Raw genomic sequence first — 20210 nt, 5'->3', positions numbered from 1 at the left:
ACATGTCACCTTTGTTTACATTTTCATTTCATTCATGTAGCAGAGACACATTTAAAGTGAGGCATGCATTGGTTATTACAAAAAGAACTGCAGAAGATCAGGGATCAGAAGTGCATAGTTCCAACTGTAATCTGGTGGTCAAAGTCAAGGAGCGATCTGCATTTACTATTGACCACATCTCAGCTAACAGGCAGGATAGTGCAATAACAACATCTCAGTTACTTAATTACAATGAAACAATAACAATTGTATTACAGTATCCAGGTATCTATAGTGCAATGATAACATGTTAATGACAGTGCTGCAATTTTATCTGCTAGTGCTTTACTGGTAGTTTAGTGATTATTGCCGTTGTTTTTTTTGTTTTACTGCTATAATTTATATATAATTCATAATCTCAAATTCAAATACAAAGTGCAGAGAAGAGACAACCTCGCAGTTACAGTGTGATAAGAAGTAATGAACTGTTAAGTACTGCTTCTGGTGCCCTTAGGCCAGGCAAAAGAGAATATGACATAGAACAGTGCAACAAAAACACATCTTAAGTGGAGTATCATAAACAATTTTGTACAGGGGTCACACCTCGAGAATACCCATGTCAAGCCCAGTATCCAACCCAGTATCACATAATTTCGTGAACCAGTCACGAAAAATAATCTATTATTTCGTGACAGGTTCACGAAATTGTCACTTTTTTCGTGACTATGCCACGTTTTTTCAACCAGTGCATTTCAATGGAGAAAATATTTCGTGACCTCGGCACGTTTCAATTAACCAATTCATTTCAATGGAGCAACACAATGGGGACATTTTTTCGTGTTCATTTAAGGTTTTGTTCTCATTTTTAAGCAATAAAAAACTAGTTCATAAAATAACTTGCGTGTTCTTTTTTTAAGAGGTAGGTGAAATAGGCTACGTAGCCTATAGTTAAATATTAGGCTATGAATTCCACACCACTAGCCTACATCTCGGAGATTTGCCTAATCCTGACAGAGCTTTCCACTCCCTCACACCTTACTTGAATCAGAAAGGGTTTTAATCGCCATGAAAGTATGCACAGACAAGGAATTTGCTTTGGCAGGAAGGTGCATACATTCAACATTGGAATCTTAAAAATGTCAATATGAGATTTAACTATACTAAAGGTACATAAACTAGCAAGTAGCCTATTACAAAAAATATATTAAATTTATTGGAATAATAGCCTGCCTAACCTATTAAAGCCTACTTAACCAATGACCCGTGCTTTAACGTATCCTTTACCACCCATATTCAACCGATCTTCCTATTTGTAACCAAGAAAGGACTTAAGCAATAACCGAGGGAAGATAGAAGATGTCAACTATGTCATTCATAATGGAACGAGACCTGGAAAACGAGAGCACGCAACCTGGATGGTTGCCCTGGCTACTATATACCGCACTATTACTTTCAGTGCGACTTCATCCCTTTCCTGGTAAGTAGCATAATGAACCTGCTCGATTTTTCATGTGAAGGCTACGTTTTGATGAAGTTGCTAGCCATAATTCCTGTTCTTGCAACAAAACATAGGAGCCCAACTGTATTGCAATTATCATTATTTTTTGCAGTATAAACATTTAGGAATAGGAGGCATATTGAGGAATAATGTGGTTCCGGTTCTTGGGCCTTTATGTTGCTTGGGACACCATCGGATAGAAAATCAGGAAATGACGTACCGAATGAAGAGAGTTCGTGTAACTTCGTCTCTTTATCAGGAAATGACGTCCCCGAATTAAGAGAGTTCGTGTAACTTCGGCTCTTTAACTCGATTGTCAAGAGCGTTTCCATGGCATTCAGAAATATACAACCGCGCAAATCGCAATTTATATCTGAAATGTATGCCATGAGCCGGCATCAAACAAAACAGGTCATTAAAGTAGCAAGCTTTGTCCAAATATGTTTATTTTATTACTAGAATTTGGACGTTTTTGAACGGTCGTTTCAGAAGTTTGCGAGTTTTTAATTAATGACGTCAGAGTTCTCCTTGATGCTAGCTAGAGGCTAACGTTGTCAGCTAGTGGGCTAGTGGGGCGGTTCAGTTACATGTAGCAACATCTATCTGTATTACATGCTTAGACATATCCAATGTTTATCAGTGTTTATTATGACTAGACAGACCATCTTCAAATCTCAAAGCAAAACAGCTATTTATCAACCTGCCTTTCAGGTCCACAACCCCCCGAGTGTGCCAGCCTCCTAGCCCTACTTCCTGCTCTGCATCCAGCGCTGGTCCCAGCCTCCCAGCCCTACCTCCTGCTCTGCATCCAGCGCTAGTCCCAACCTCCAGCTCTGCATCCAGCGCTAGTCCCAGCCTCATTCCACTAACCCCTGCTCTGCATACAGCGCTGGTCCCAGCCTTCTTCCACTAACCCCTGCTCTGCATCCAGCGCTGGTCCCAACTTCCTGCTCTTTATCCAGCGCTGGTCCCAACCTCCTTCCACTAACCCCTGCTCTGCATCCAGCACTGGTCCCAACCTCCTGCACTGCATCCAGTGCTGGTCCCAGCCTCCTAGCCCTACCTCCTGCTCTGCATTCAGCGCTGGTGCCAGCCTCCTTCCACTAACCCTTACTCAGGTCAAGCGCTTTCCAATGATTTCACTGTTGTAACCGCTAACCACTCTCAAATGAATGACAGTCCATGATGTTTGTGTGATGTGTCCAGAAAGGCCAGTACAGGACTGGTTGCCAGCCACAGTGGTGGCGGGAGAATTTGCCCTTTTCATCCCCCAACAGTGGTAATTCTGTTGATTAAATTAAAATATGCCATTAATAGTTAATATACAGCTAGCTGTCTTTTGTTTTTATGATGGAGACATTGCATTGCAATATCTCTAAAATTCCTTAGGTGAAAACAGCGGAACGTTTACTGTATCAGCACTGCGAGGGATCATCAACTATTTTTAGTTATGGCTTGACTCAGGAGGTTAGTTTATGACTTAAGTATCTCTGTTAATCTATTCTTTGTTTTATCTTCACACTGTGTTGATTTTCAGAAATATATAGAAATGGAGGTGGTCAGCTTCCCAAACAGCCCTGAAGAAGCCGGGGAGACTTTCACCAGCAGCTCTGCAGCAAAAACATCTTAATAAAGCATCATTTTTTAACATTTATGTTCAATTATTTAATCAGACATAGATCAATGACAAACCTCGATCCAACAACTTGTTAGATACCTAGATACCTAGATACCTGACAGGAGCTAAAGTAATTGTTAAACAAGCCAAGCTAGTCAGTACTGTTGAAATACCCCATCTCACGATTGTCACTTCTACAGTACAAACTGGTGAGTTGAGCAGAGCTCTTTTGAAGTAACATGGCATCCAAGATGCAAAGGGCAACTCCAATCATTCTCTCCCATGCTCCTACTATATGTGACACATGGGGGAATTGAAGATCCATGAACAGCTTTAGTTTTGAGGGTCTGTAACTCTGTATTCTATATTTAGTTATTTAGCAGACGCTCGTATTTACCTTCAGCTCTTTGCAGGCTCCTATTGAATTAGTACCTTGATCTGAGTGGAAGTGTTTCACTGGTCCTCTGATGGATGTGAATCTTCTCAAAGCTTTAATGAAGCTAGAAGTGGACATTGATTTTATTATTTAAATATGCAGAGCTCTAGTTTTCAAACATCTGAATAGGACGGCTCTGCTTCTGGTAAGATGTCTGAGTGTGACACGCTGATTTGTCTGGAAATCAACTGCTTACTTCACAATATCCACTGTCCAACAGACCGGATGGCACCTTCTGTGAAGTGGCAACCCTGGTGTGCTACTTCTACGTGGTAATTGGAGGAACACCCCCTGCAGGCGCTCTGCTGCACAGCATTTTTATATACAGTATTTTAAACCGTACTGTATAGAACTCATGCATTTTAACATCTGTTGGGTCCATGGTTATGAAATTGAATGATTGTGTTTAACAAACCTCAATTATTCACTGTACCAACCCATGACTATTTACCATAAGGAACTCAAACTCATAACCCTAGTACCAACAGGAGGTCAACAGCGCCACCTATAATCCCACATTTTGGGCCAAAAGTCCATGTTCAGATGGCCATATTTCACACCAGGAACCAAGTAGAGCCTTCAGACTGGTATTGTTTTACTCTCCTGATCAAGACCTTTCCAATGATGAATTTGGTGTAGTCGTATGACTTCATTTTAAATTTCACCCTGCTCGACTAGACCTTGTGTCGGGCGTACATTTCACATAAACATGAAAAGATCAAATGCATAACATAACATTTTGTGTATATAGTGGCTAAATTCCTTAATTATATATATATTTTTACTTACTATTGTTGTTAAGGATTTAACATGGGGCCAAATACAACTTTTAAACAAATGTACTGTACAAATACAGGGTTGCAGTCAGACATGCAGTTTTGGTCAAAAATTAGGGTTAGGGTTTTGAGTTCCCTTCATGGTACATAGTCATGACTTATTACAGTGAATAATTGGGGTTAGTTAAACATAATCTTTCAATATCATAACCCTAGTACCAACAGGGAGTCAACAGCGCCACCTAGAATCCCACATTTTGGGCCAAAAGTCCATGTTCAGATGGTCATATTTCACACCAGGAACCAAGTAGAGCCTTCAGGCTGGTATTGTTTTACACTCCTGATCAAGACTTTTCCAATGATGTATTTGGTGTAGTCGTATGACAACATTTTAAATTTCACCCTGCTCAACTAGACCTTGTGTCGGGCGTACATTTCACAGAGACATGAAAAGGTCAAATGCATGAAATAAGATTTTGTGTATATAGTGGCTAAATTCCTTTATTATATATATTTTTTACTTACTTTTATTGTTAAGGATTCAACCTGGGACTAAATACAACTCCCTGTCCGGGATTTTGTATTTAGACCAATATTGATACTCTTCACATAATGTCGGAACCACTTTCGAAGATGATGATGTGAAATAATGCTAAGTGAAGGTTACATATAAAGACAGTTAAATGTTGACTTGTCGAGTATTGATAATTTATGGCTTGTATGTATATTTTATTTGTTGACAAAGATATTTAAAATAACAAGTTTAAAAAGAAAACAACATTTCTCAAATCGCTGCCAACAAGTTTGAACGATAATAGGCACCATTTTTTTGGTTCACTTTGGTCATAGCGCAGATTATTGTTATTAAATATGAAATTACTTTAAAAACATATAAATCACACATGTTTATTGTCCCCAAAATGTGAATTAATAATTTATGAGTTATATAACCTACCTACCTGCTATAACCTTTATGATATCAAGGCGAGCACAAGGTGTCATTGTTACGTTCTCACACAAGAAGCGTTGTTGGAGTAGCACGCTATTAGATTCAGGGAACGTTCAATGACTAATGGATCCCTATCATGGTACAAAAATATTTTGTATTACTAATAGGCCCTTACCTACATAAATTGTAAATTTCGGGCCAAAACAAAAGAGGAATACTGAATGGAAATCAATGACTATTTAAAGTTGATAATAATAAATCTTTACTTTTCAAATGTATTCCAATTAACACAAATAAATGAGGGTGATGGTTAGGTGGTGGAGGTGAGGGTGGAGCTGTGGAAAAAAGTAGCTGAGGGGACCTAAATCAACAGCTCTCTGTAGCATCAACATATTAATATATTTTTTTTATTTATTTATTTAATCAAATTATTATTCAATAATGTATCATTAGTTATTCAATACAATTATTGGTGTCTATTCTTGGGTCTGTCCCAATGAAGGGTCTATCCACTCGCTATCGGAGGCCTCGCTTTAGGTGTTGTTGGTTTTGTCCTTATAATCTGTGCTTCTCTCTGACTGTCTGGCTGCTGGCATCGAGGGTTTGTCTTCCAGGGGGCGCTCTAAAGGGGCGTCGGCTGCCCTCTCTCCCTCCCTGTCCTCAACATAAACACAGATGATCAAAACAAATGCATTATTTCATATACAGACTTTCTCTCTTCTAATCACAACCCTCTCTCTCTCTCTCTCTCTCTCTCTCTCTCTCTCTCTCTCACACACACACACACACACACAAACACACACACCTATACACTCTGCTTTCTGTTGCTCTTGTTGAAGTGAGCATGTGCAGAGGTGAGTGTTGTCGCATTGGGATGCATGCACCTCCTGATGGTCCTGGGTGACCTTGCCCAACCTGCCAGGGTTGCTGGGTTTCGACATCTGTAATGGTGGATGGGTAGAGGTTGTTTACTTTAGGTTACACCAACACAGTCTGTGGGGCAATAGGAACAACAGTACCATTTGTAAGTGTAGTTTGTGCGTAGTGTATTATTATGGTGAATTATTAACATTGGGATACATTGAATTAAAAAAACAAGACCATTATGGGAATGCAGTCCCAGTGAAGTGTTAGTGTCAATACATATTAACTGTAGTTATATATATAATTTATTAGTTTACCTCCTGGATTCTGGGCAGGAGTTAGTGGTAGGAGGCTGGGACCAGCGCTGGATGCAGAGCAGGGGTTAGTTGTAGGAGGCTGCTGGCACCAGCGCTGGATGCAGAGCAGGAGGTAGGGCTAGGAGGTTGGGACCAGTGCTGGATGCAGAGCAGGGGTTAGTGGAAGGAGGCTGGGACCAGCGCTGGATGCAGAGCAGGAGCTAGGGCTAGGAGGCTGGGACCAGCACTGGATGCAGAGCAGGAGGTTGGGACCAGTGCTGGATGCAGAGCAGGGGTTAGTGGAAGCAGAGCAGGAGGTAGGGCTTGGAGGCTGAGACCACCGCTGGATGCAAAGCAGGAGGCTGGGACCAGTGCTGGATGCAGAGCAGGAGGTAGGGCTTGGAGGCTGGGACCAGCGCTGGATGCAGAGCAGGAGGCTGGGACCAGCGCTGGATGCAGAGCAGGAGGTTGGGACCAGTGCTGGATGCAGAGCAGGGGTTAGTGGAAGGAGGCTGGGACCAGCGCTGGATGCAGAGCAGGGGTTAGTGGAAGGAGGCTTGTTCCAGCGCTGGATGCAGAGCAGGAGTTTGGGCTAGGAGGCTGGGACCAGCGCTGGATGCAGAGCAGGAGGTTGGGACCAGTGCTGGATGCAGAGCAGGGGTTAGTGGAAGAAGGCTGGGACCAGTGCTGGATGCAGAGCAGGAGGTATGGCTAGGAGGTTGGGACCAGCGCTGGATGCAGAGCAGGGGTTAGTGGAAGAAGGCTGGGACCAGTGCTGGATGCAGAGCAGGAGGTTGGGACCAGTAATGGATGCAGAGCAGGGGTTAGTGGAAGAAGGCTGGGACCAGCGCTGGATGCAGAGCAGGAGGCTGGGACCAGCGCTGGATGCAGAGCAGGAAGTAGGGCTAGGAGGCTGGCACACTCGGGGGGTTGTGGACCTGAAAGGCAGTCTCTGACAAACAAGTGGTCAGGAAGATTTCAGAAAGCCTACTCCCTCCAGCGGCCAATGTTGTGAAACATCTAGGGCCTCTGTCCAGTTCATGAGAATATCTGAGTGTTCTTGACTCAGCTTATGGTACTGTGGATGATGGTGACGAACTCTTTGCAGCATTCCTAAACACCAACCAAAACACAGGTGAAAAACCTTCTGCTTATTTACATCGACTACAGGCTACATTGAGTAATGTAGTAAAAAGAAATGGTATTGCGGCTGGAGACTCAGACCGCCAACTACTGAAACAGTTCTGCAGGGGATGCTGGAACAACAGCTTCATCACAAATCTCCAGCTGGAACAAAAAAAGTATAACCCACCATCATTTCCTGAGTTGTTGCTCATACTACGAACTGAAGAGGACAAGCAAACTGCCAAGTCCTGCCGCATGAGACAACATCTTGGATGCCCCAAAACTAAAGTCCAGTCTAACTCCCTGAATGTGTACGACTTTGACACTGATGAGAAAGACATAGCAGCTGCTGCTGCAGAAGACAACCTTGATGCGGGTACACAGAAAATGAAAAAACAAATAGCACAGCTTCAAACCCAGTTGGCAACTCTGAAAGCATCAATGGATGAGTCCTCAGAAAAGGCTACCATCAAGACATTCAAGTCAAAGAAATATAAGCCAAAAGAGCCTGCAGAGAAACCACCACATCAGAATGTGGGAAAATCCAGCAAGAAGCCTCGTCCATGGTACTGCTTTAATTGTGGTGAAGATGGACATATAGCCCCAACCTGCAGCAATGAGTCCAACCCAGTCGTCGTTGAGGCTAAACGAAAAGAACTCAGAGAGAAGCAGCAGGTGTGGGAAGCCCAAACTCAGCCAGAGTTAAACTAGGTTCTGTTCCTGTTGCGGGGCAAACAGGAACAGAGATGAATCACACTTGTCCCAAACCAAATGCTATTGGAAGTTACGCACACAGCACAACACATCAGTCTAATATACCAAAAGGACTAATAGGGGAGAAATGCACCAGCAATGTTACTGTGTCAGGAGTAAGATGTAACTGTCTCCTTGACACCGGATCTCAGGTGACCACAGTATCAACTGTATTCTACAAAAAACACTTATCACAGCAGTCAATCCAGCCTTTTAATCTACTTAATGTAGAGGGTGCAAATGGTCAGTTTGTTCCATACTTAGGGTATGTAGAAATCAACATTAGTTTCCCAAAAGACTTCATTGACACTGCACCTGAAGTATCCACATTAGCATTAGTTGTCCCTGATCTACGCTCCAACAATGACTTACCTGTTTTGATAGGGACTAACTTACTTGATGTGCTGTATGATGAACATTACCAGAAAATTACTCAAAAAAACACTCCAACTGTTTATGGTTATAGACAAATCCTCAGGGCACTTGAGCTTCGAAAAAAGCTGAATACTACTGGAAAAATTGGCCTCATGGCACTTAAAGGAAAAACACAGCAAGTCATTCCTGCACATAAGAAAGTTGTTGTGGAAGGTTATGCCAACGTCAGTTCTGCTAATACTGAGAAATGGGCAGTTCTGGAGCAACAAACAACCTCTGCCTTACCTGGTGGGATTTTCGTTGATTGTTGTCTTTGCACTCTGCCACAACAGCGCCAACAGAAGTTGCCTGTGTGGATCAGGAATGAAACAGACCATGATATAACAATTCCTGCAAACTGTGTTATTGCAGGATTACATGCTCCCGAACAGATCCTTGAAACTGTTTACTTACCTGAAAAAAACTCTGCTACTGTGAACTGTTATGGTGCCACTGTTTCTCCACCGAGTCAAACCACCCAAAGCAACCTGACATTTGATTTTGGTCAGTCCCCTTTGCCAGAAGAGTGGAAAGACAGAATCACTAAGAAGCTCAACAGTTATGCTGATGTTTTTTCACACCATGACCTTGATTTTGGCCATGCCACCAAAGTCAAACACCATATCAAATTAAAAGATGAGACCCCTTTCAAGCAACGAGCACGGCCCATCCATCCTAACGATTATGCAGCTGTGAGGAAACACCTGCAATCACTGCTGGAAGCTGGTGTGATACGGGAGTCGGAGTCCCCTTACTCCTCACCCATCGTTGTTGTAAAAAAAAAGAATGGTGATGTCCGCCTTTGTGTCGATTATCGTAAGCTTAACCTGAAAACAATAAAGGACGCTTATGCCCTACCAAACCTGGAAGAGGCATTTTCGGCCCTTACAGGGTCTAAGTGGTTTTCGGTGATGGAGCTCAAGTCAGGATATTACCAAATCGAAATGGAGGAGTGTGACAAAGCCAAGACTGCTTTTGTGTGCCCCTTGGGTTTTTGGGAGTTTAGCCGGATGCCACAGGGAATAACCAACGCGCCTAGCACTTTCCAACGGTTAATGGAGAAATGTATGGGTGACATTAACTTGAAGGAGGTGCTAGTGTTCATTGATGACCTAATCGTGTTCTCAGACTCCCTGGAGGAACACGAAGCCAGACTTTCGCATGTACTGCAACGGTTAAGAGAAAATGGTCTCAAACTATCCCCCGAGAAGTGCAACTTCTTCCAAACCTCTGTGCATTATCTCAGACATGTAGTCTCAAGAAATGGACTGAAGTCTTTTTTAGGCTTTTCTGGCTATTATCGTCGTTTCGTGAAGGACTATTCCAAAATAGTTAAGCCACTAAACAATCTCACCTCTGGATACCCACCGCTGAAAAAAGGTCAGAAGATGTCGACATATAAAGGGAAGTATTTAAACCCAAAAGAGCCGTTTGCCGAAAGATGGACACGTGCTTGTCAAGAAGCTTTTGCATGTATAATAGAAAAGCTGACCTCCTCTCCAATTCTGGGGTTTGCAAATCCAAAGCTACTATATACTTTGCACACAGATGCTAGCACTACTGGTTTAGGAGCTGCTCTATACCAGGAGCAGGATGGACAAACAAGAGTCATTGCCTATGCCAGTAGGGGTCTTTCAAGAAGTGAGGCGAGGTATCCAGCACACAAGTTGGAGTTCCTAGCTTTAAAATGGTCAATCCTAGAGAAGTTCCAAGATTATCTCTATGGTAATACCTTCACTGTCGTAACGGATAACAATCCATTAACCTACATTCTCACCTCAGCTAAACTAGACTGCGCCAGTCATCGTTGGCTTGCAGCCCCTTTCCACATTCAACTTCAACATCAAGTATAGGGCTGGAAAGAGCAATCAGGATGCCGATGGCCTTTCTAGGCGACCCCATGGTATGTTGGTTGATGATGACGCTGAGCTGGAAGAGAAAGAAAGGATAAAACAGTTCACATCACATCATCTAGCATCATTACCTGACCATCTAAACTTACCTGCAGATGTGGTTACAGCTGTATGTCACAGACACCTTCTAAGAGAATCTGACGACTACTTACCTTCCTTTACGTTGGTCGAATCCCTGGCTCTCCATGTCGAGGCTGTACCAGACATCTATTGTGAAGAAGACTTAATAGGACATGAAACTGTACCCACTTTCAGTGAAGTGGAACTCAGAGAACGACAGGAAGCTGACCCCATCATCAAGGATGTCATTAACTGGTTAAAATCTGGAAATACAGTACCAATTGACATCAGTTCTGACTCCCCTGAACTCAAACTGGTGCTTAAAGAATGGAAACGTCTTGAAATGCGGGATGGTCTTCTGTACAGGAAACGTCAGTTTGAAGAGAAAACATTCTATCAGCTCGTACTTCCAGAGTCACTCAGGGCAATTGCACTCACTTGTCTTCATGATGACATGGGACATATGGGGATAGAGCGTACAATTGAATTAGTAAGGTCAAGATTCTATTGGCCACGGATGGCTGCGGACGTCGAGCACAAGGTCAAAACATGTGGCCGATGTGTCAGACGGAAGACTTTGCCGGAAAAAGCAGCACCTCTTGTCAGTATTCAGACATCTAGGCCAATGCAATTGGTTTGTATGGACTTCTTATCTCTTGAGCCTGACACCCACAACACTAAAGACATCCTGGTCATCACAGACCACTTTACCAAATATGCAGTAGCCATACCTACCAAAGACCAAAAGGCTACTACTGTTGCAAAGTGCCTGTGGGAGCAGTTTCTGGTGCATTATGGGTTTCCCGAACGCTTACATAGTGATCAGGGCAGGGATTTTGAATCTCATACTATTAAAGAGCTCTGTGCGATAGCTGGTATCAAGAAAGGGCGAACAAGTCCCTACCACCCGCGAGGAAATCCGGTTGAACGTTTCAACCGCACCCTTCTTGGCATGTTGGGTACCCTGAAGGATAAAGAGAAGAGTCACTGGCGGGACTTTGTAAAACCACTCACACATGCCTACAACTGTACCAGAAACGAGGTTACAGGGTTTAGCCCATATGAGCTAATGTTTGGGAGGCAACCCAGGCTACCTGTGGATATTGCATTCAGTTTACCTGTCAGAGAGGGGAAGGCAGCATCTCACTCACAATATGTGCGGAATCTCAAGTCTCGGCTAGAGGAGGGTTATCAAACAGCCATTGAAAACTCGCAGAAGGTTGCTGGCAGAAACAAACGCCATTTTGATAAGAGGGTCCGAGAATCTACCCTGGAAGTGGGGGACAGAGTCCTGGTGAGGAACGTCCGGCTGCGGAACAAGCACAAACTTGCAGACACGTGGGAATCTGCTGTGTACTGTGTCCTAAAACAGATGGGAGACTTACCTGTTTACATGGTTCAGCCAGTTAATCAAGATGGTCCAATCCGGACTCTGCACAGGGATCTTCTGTTACCATGTGGGAAATTGTCTGAAGCTGAAGAAGATGAACCAGATCTGCCAAGGACCATACACCGTCCCAGGACACGACAAAGTTCTCCTCAGCAGCAAGAGGAAGATTGTGAGTCTGAATGTGAATACGCTGAGTTTCCTGTGAAATCTTCAGTTTTCACTGAGAAGAGGTTCACAAAGGTTTACGACATCCAAAGGAATCTGGATACATCTGGCCATCTTTCCGGAGAAAGTGACTTGAGCGAGACATTACCATCCCAGTCTCCAGAGGAGCTCTCGGCAAGTAATTTGTTGGCATTGCCAGCACAAGGAGCAGAGGCATGTCTTGAAGAGACCGAAGAATTACAGCCAGACACTACTGTTGAACAATTTCCTACTGAGCATGTAAAGATCTTGCCTGAGCCAAGTCAATTGATGCCAAGTGATGTTCCTCTGTTGGATGTTGGTGATCTAGAAGATGGGAATAATACAAAAGGAGCACAGACAACTGACATTGAGGAAGTACTTGGAGAAGTTGGGGAAGACAGTGTCAGTGAGTCGATCTGAAAGGTCAAGGAGAGCACCTGGGCGATTTCACTACCCACAGTTGGGAAAACCCCTTATCTCATTTGCTCAAAACCTTTTAGAAAGTTTCAATCATTCCCTCAATACACTTAGTGAATATGAAAGTAAAGAACTTATAAGTGTTTGAGCCAGGATATTATAGCACATGAAGGGACTCATGCTGATTTAGGAGGGGAGTGTGTAACCCACATGGAATGTGCTGTCACTAAAGGATTAACTAGCCAAGGGTCAAATTATATGATGCCAGTAGAGGGCGCACTAGCGCGGGTTTTATTGGTTTTGATGAGGAATTCTCCGCGGTAGCAAGTGGTATCAGAACAAAGCTCAAGTTCATGTGGAAAAATAAATTAGAAAACAGTGATATCTAGTAGATTCTAATCAAGAATTGTGGGGAGAAGATAACCTCTTCGTAACCCGAGGATTGCATTGTAGGAGACGCTTTTGTGTTGTTTCTTTGCCGTTTTTCCTTGCCGAAATCTCAGGTGAGTTTCAGTTGTTTTAACGTGCTCATTAGCAAACCATGTTGCTAGCTAACACGATGCAATGTTATCTGTGGACAATAGTTGAGTAGAGTATAGTTAGAAAAAGTAGTAATTTCATTTAGTTCATACTGTGTGAGTTTTGTGTATTTCTGAACTGAGCGTTCAGCTAAATACTGGTTTCTCTAAATGTGTTACGGAAGGAACATAACTATTGGGATATAGTGTAGTTATTTCATGTTGTTTAATAGTAAATAGCATACAGTTAATTATATGTTATGATAGGAAAATGCATTAATCCCGTTAGGAATATCATTTATTTAGGATAAGAAATGTGGAAATGTTATTGTTTAATTTTGTACCATGCTTTGGCTTTGCCAATGCAAACTATGGTCTCTAGTCAAACAGACTTGTTATGGCGCATAGTTGTAGGGTGAGCTGAATCGTTCTTGTATAACCATAGCAAATGGTTTTAAATGTGTAACTGTTTATTGAGAAAAGAAAAGAACCATATATGGAAAAGGAAATAGAAATGATTGTAATTATTTTATTCATTCTGTACTATTACGTACAGATTGTTTTTTTATTTGATCCTGGATTTAGGTTGGTTTCAAACCATAACGACTTAGATGGCGAGCCTGTCCCAGTGAACGACATTCTACAGGAGGAACGTTTGGACACAGTGTGGCCAGCTGTGTTGGATCCTTTCCTACAGAGTGACTGAACAGATTAGTATCCAGATCTCGGATACCAAATTCTGGATTCAAGATAAGGAACACTTGAAATTGATTTTGGTTTACTACCCGGGTAGAGTGATTTTCCATTTTGTCCAAGGACAATCTATTTTGTTTTCATACACATTTGTAATCAAAGAGCTCTTTTATTTTGGGGATTATTAATGCAAGATAAAGCACTTTGTTGAATAGTGTGTTGCTTGATGATTGTGGAATAAACCTGCCAGCTGTTTTGTAAAAAAAAAAAGTAAAGTCTCCTTGTGAGTCTTGTCAATTACTGCTCAGAGCCTAGGTAATATATATATAGCTTTCATTCTAATACAGGTTAGAGGTGCTACATAAGTAAAAAAACAAGAATGTCACTCTTGCCTGTCTTCAAAACGTTTTATATGTGGTGCCATAAGGAGCTGTGATGTCGTAGAAAATACGCCTATTGCCTCGAAACAACCCCAAATACTGATTTGTAGCCTACATTCGTGTCTATGGGAACCAGTTGTTTTAGTAGAAGCCAAAACAAGATGTTACCTGAAGGCCAATGTATTTAATAAAAAAGTACCGATGTATACGTTTTTTCAAAAGCCAGATAGCTCTCAGTGTAAGGAAACGGAATGCCATTTTGAGCGTGTTTTTGCTCTAGTTTACGGTGGCCCTGAAGTGCAAACCACACCCCCTAATATGAGTACATCCCCCAAATGAAAATACTCCCCCCCAATACGAGTCAACTCCCCCCAAATCAGATGACTTGTTCACCTCCCCCCAATACAAAAACCTGCTCCCCCCCAATAGAGTCAACTCCCCCCAAAACGGATGACTTGTTCACCTCCCCCCAATACAAAAACCTGCTCCCCCCCAATAGAGTCAACTCCCCCCAAATCGGATGACTTGTTCACCTCCCCCCAATACAAAAACGCGCTCCCCCCCAATACGAGTCAACTCCCCCCAAATCGGATGATTTGTTCACCTCCCCCCAATAAAAAAACGCGCTCCCCCAAATGGAAAACGACATGACATTAACTCAAAAACACATTACATTAACTCCGAACGGAAAGGGTAGGTACTACAGTTTAGCGCTGATTGGATGCAGTAGGCTAACTAACAAGAAATAAGAAATTGATCGACAGAAGTACAAAATGCAATAGCCTGGCAGAGTTACGTGCACCAGAACATGTGTTTGGCTATAGAAGAATGTAGCAAATAGTAGGCTACTTAGGCAAAAGTATTTCGAGTTAAATGTAAAAATCGATAGCCAAACAACTATCCTGGTCCACGTTACTCTGTCATTGTGGCATTTCATTCTTCTGTAGTGGAGTATTAGTTTTTTCTTCTGAAAAGTCCTGCTTCCTTCAACTGCGTTTTTAGCGTGCGCATAGGCTACATATTGTGAAACGTTAACATCAGATCTAAGATTATTTCATAGGAATTACCCAGATTAAAATAAAGAGTAGTGTAATGACTCTGAATTGTAAACATGAATGTTTCCTCTTTCCTTCCAATCAAAACGATTAAGTTCATGATAATGACAGAGTTACTTGTTTGGCTATCGATGTTTACGTTTAACACTGCAATTTATGCTTTTGCATACATAGCCTATGCTACATGCTTAGATACCCAAATAAATGTTCTGGTGCACGTAACTCTGTCAGGCTATTGCATTTTGTACTTCTGTCAATCAATTTCTTATTTCTTGTCAGTTAGCCTACTGCATCCAATCAGCGCTAAAGTGTAGTACCTACCCTTTCCGTTCAGAGTTAATGTAATGTGTTTTTGAGTTAATGTAATGTCGTTTTCCATTTGGGGGAGTGCGTTTTTGTATTGGGGGGAGGTGAACAAGTCATCCGATTTGGGGGGAGTTGACTCGTATTGGGGGGGGGAGCGCGTTTTTGTATTGGGGGGAGGTGAACAAGTCATCCGATTTGGGGGGAGTTGACTCGTATCGGGGGGGAGTATTTTCATTTGGGGGATGTACTCATATTAGGGGGTGTCATTTGCACTTCAGGGCCACCGTACTAGTTCGATCATATCCCACCTCATGCGAGCATGCAAATGTTTTATTTTGTCTCCATTCATTTTGTCGTGAATGGATGTAATGTAGTGCGCACGTAGCCTATACTTTCATATTATCCGCAGCAAATATGAGATCCTGCCGCACCCTGGCCCCCAAGGGTGGAGGCCTCTGCCTCTCCGGCCTCCACCTTTGTTCTGTGTTTCCTTTCGTTGGGGGAATGCGTCGCTGCTCTCTGCTCAGATGTCGAGACAGTGTCTCCGGTGGGCGCGGCAGGGAGCCGATGCAAGCAGAACCATTATGCCAAATCATGTATTACAATGATTTATTGTATCGTGTGTAATAAAGTATCAAGTAAATACTACTACTGAGTCCCCCTCCCTGAATCATATTAATACAGACAATGTGTTATTAAGTTTGTTAGAAGTATTGATTGATATATATTTTATTGTAATTTGTATACTTTTCATTTTAGTAAATATGAATTAATCCTCAATTAAGTGGCTTGAACCATGGAAGTGGGGAGGAACATTTTTAAAGACTAACAATAAAACGTTTTTGTTGGCCTTGATCTTTTGAGAAAACTGTCAACCTGTGCAGCTGTGGTTGTCAAACTGTAGGGGCCCATGATCATTTACAGAGGGAGTTGCTGGAAAGAAGGGAAATAATATAAAATGTGTTTTCTAATTTTATATTATTATTTTAACAATTTGGCGTCAGTGCTGAAGCCAGACAAGCACAGCCTTCTGATTCTACAGAATGACAGACTGCATGATAAAACATCACAAACTTATAACAATGTTATTTATATAAAAAAACATTTTTCAAGGGGGCTTGGCTTATAAGGTTTGAGAAGCACTGCTCTGCTTGTTTGTCACCGGTCACTCTGAAGCTACTTGCCATCAGTCCGTGGAGATGGAACAAGCTCAGCCCCTATGTACAGTAAGCATGTCTCTGAACAATGTGTGCCAATACTCTCTCTTTCCTTGGATCAGGATGCAAAGAAAACAGTCTTAAAAGTAATTCATTTCATTAAGTAAAGAAATTACAAAAAGTATCTAAGAACTCTTAAGGAGTAATAATCTCTATGCGTCAGGAGAAACGTTTTCACATTTGCATTCATATAAAGAGATATACAAATAGTGTCATCATAAACTAATGGATACTGAAAAATGTCAGACAAATACTTAAATAAATAGAGAAAAATCATAAACGCATCTTCCACAGAACCAATAATGTGTCAGACAAAGGGTCTGCTCTAAGGCTATGGTGACCACAGGGTCAGCACTAAAGAGTGAAGATAATGTAAACATGTAGTCATAGTATCTGTCATATGTCACCATGACAAACAAACATGTCAAGTCTCTTCATTTATTTACGGCAAAAAAGTATCCACTGTCTCTGGTGTGTATTTTGTGTCTCCTATAATATGTCTATACTGTGTATGATGTGTAAGACATATATTTTGTTAAAGTTTTTACCTCTCAGCTGCTGATACCAGTTTGTCTCGTCAACCTTGAAAACAAGGAAGATTTACATGTAGAGTCTAACCACACCCGCATATTTGTATGTTTTCTTGTTCCTTGTTTTGTCATCTGTGTGTGTGCTGTTCCATTCCTAGCACATTTGGTGCCCTGGGCACTTGGCACAAACACATGTACACACACACATACATATATGTATACATATATATATGTATATACATACACACACACACGTGTATGGAACCTGGAAAATAGATTATTCACTAAGTGAGAGCACCAGACTGATGAATGTATCAGTGGCTGATACTACTGTAACTGGAGTTTCTCCAGTCTACAGAGAGGATCTGAGAGCAGCTTCATTCTTGCATCTGCTTGTAACTCAGGTCCAACTCTCTCAAGAAACAATGTGGTGTTCGTGCTGAAGCCTTCTGATTCTAGAGTATGACAACCCGCATGATAAAACATCCCAAAATTATAAAAATGTAATATTTAAAGTTTTTTCCAAATGCTTAAGTACAATTTTGAAAACAGGGTTAACTTTCTCAAAACACAAAACACACGATTCACATAACTAGACACACAAGTAGCAGAACACCTCCAATCTTTTGCAAAATGAAACACAAAACTATCAAAAATCATGTATTCAAACCCATTTCTGTCACCGTATGCCACACACATTGTTCATAAAATTGGACTCTGTTTGAACCAGTTACACACTGTAGTGCAAAATGTAAAACACTTTTACCCTAACTATACTTTTATAATGATATAACCTGCTTGATATTGTCAGAGATTGTCAGAGATTGTTCCAGTAGAGTACGTACAAGTACATGAATATGTTGACCAAACACAACACACAAGACAAGTACTGCACACTTTGGAAAATATTTACTCTATTTCTCCACATTGTCTATGTAAAGGTTGCATTTTGCGGAGAAAATCTGAACAGAAACATAGAACATACAAAACAACTTAGAACATATTTCTGCATAGTAGGCTACATACTGTAAACACAGCAAATACATTTGTGGAGACAAATGAAAGAATTCAGCAAATTACAGTAAATACAGTACATTGTTTCAATCATGGACTGCTGTGAATGTGTACAAAGTACTGATATAGTGCATATAGTAGGCTACATTTTCTTGTATTGTAGACAGTAGAGAATAGTTGTTTTCATAGATGTCGAGTGTTTTCAAGGCTGGATCCAGCACACCAGAGGGTTTTTACCCCATTTTTCTTTGTTCTTTGTTGACAGTACTAAGTTGTGATGGTTACTGTAATATTTTCAAACTAAATTAAATTCACAGTAATTGTATAGCCCTTTTTACAAGCAATGTCACAGAGGGCTTCACATACGCTGATAGAACTGCCACCCAGTCAACCTCAACCCTCAAGGAAGACAGGGAAAAATTCCCAGAAAAACTAACTAGAGGAAAAAAATTGAAGAAACCTTGGGAGGAGCAATTTAGTGAGGGAACCCCTCCTCCAGAGACGGTTGGCAAAACAGAGGTGCAGAACACAGGCTAAATATAGTCATACATCAGAAAAGTATCAATGGGTGTTGAAACACCAAAATCCAGTGTTTCAAATCCCAAATCAATTTTCTCTTCTTAAATTTTATTGCTAAGTAAATGCATTTACTGTGTATACATAAACAACTTTGTCTTTACATGGTTCACAACATGGTCAACTTGTTGTTGTTTGAATTTCATTACGTAGGTACTGTAAATTTGGCCCTATTTACATTTAGTCATTTAGCAGACACTCTTATCCAGAGCGACTTACAGTACATTTACATTTAGTCATTTAGCAGACGCTCTTATCCAGAGCGACTTACAGTAAGTACAGGGACATTCCCCCCCGAGACAAGTAGGGTGAAGTGCCTTGCCCAAGGATACAACGTCATTTGGCACGGTGGGGAATCGATCCAGCAACCTTCTGATTACTAGCCCAACTCCCTCACCGCTCAGCCATCTGACTCCCTATTCTTCCAACCAAATAAGAGATGAGGAAAAACATGATTGACTAACTAGTAGACGAGGAGAGTGATTGTAAAAGGTATATATTTTAGGCACAATGAAAATGTCTGATCTCTAGAAACAAAATCTTTGGCAGACTGGAACAATCTTTTTTGTAATAAACACATTTGCATTCATATTCTTTAAATAGAGGATGCAATGACAAGTAGGATAGAACATGTGACAGTCTAAACTTGTATTAGGAACTAATAACGTAATATATCATCAATGTTTATGTTGGGCTGTGTCTGGAATTGTCAACTGAGACAAATGAAACCATAATTTATTCATCAATAGCGACTTGTCTGGGTACTATTGTCAGGATGCCTCAGTCACAGCTCCATCCAACTCCTGAAAACACAAACCAAGAACTGAACCACCTCTGTAGCTAGCAAGACAGAGTTGCAGTCTTGCTGTTGTAATCACTACCACCCTATTTCTGGAAATGTGTCATTGGCATATCGATATAAAATGGATAGTAAAACAAAATCATAATGATTCAGTTCAAAAGGTCATACAAGATGCTTCCCCCAATCAACACCTTGTCTGACTTCAGTGAGCTCACCTTTTTTTGAATTACAATTGGCTATACTGCCTTCTACAGGGCACACAAGGAAAAAGAGAAATGGCTCTAACTGTCACTTCATTGGGTGCGGCAGGGTGCCACTGCGAGCAGAACCATTATGCCAAATCATGTATTACAATCATGTATTATAACGTGTGGAATAAAGTATCGAGTAAATACTACTACTGAGTCCTTCTGCACGCATCTCAGATAACGCGTGACAGACTGGT

General features: G+C 41.5%; 1 protein-coding gene and 1 long non-coding RNA gene across 3 annotated transcripts in view; one reads left to right on the top strand and one right to left on the bottom strand.

Annotated features, from left to right (window-relative positions):
- LOC124483458 (lectin L6-like) overlaps positions 1 to 20210 on the top strand; it is a 504761-nt gene that overhangs the window by 192578 nt on the left and 291973 nt on the right. The gene's annotated exons all lie outside the window — the stretch shown is intronic.
- LOC124483476 lies at positions 5009 to 6540 on the bottom strand. 2 transcript variants are annotated; one of them, XR_006957840.1, is made up of 3 exons: positions 6438 to 6540; positions 6062 to 6249; positions 5009 to 5910 (listed from the first exon to the last, which is right to left on the bottom strand). It is a non-coding gene; the product is annotated as an uncharacterized LOC124483476 (long non-coding RNA). The 2 variants fall into 2 exon arrangements; XR_006957839.1 differs by having other exon boundaries at positions 6062 to 6197.

The sequence above is a fragment of the Hypomesus transpacificus genome, chromosome 21 (genome assembly GCF_021917145.1).
Source record: "Hypomesus transpacificus isolate Combined female chromosome 21, fHypTra1, whole genome shotgun sequence".
Taxonomy (NCBI): Eukaryota; Metazoa; Chordata; class Actinopteri; order Osmeriformes; family Osmeridae; genus Hypomesus; species Hypomesus transpacificus.
Note: the sequence above shows the minus strand (reverse complement) of the source record. Positions and strands in the feature narration are given on the sequence as shown.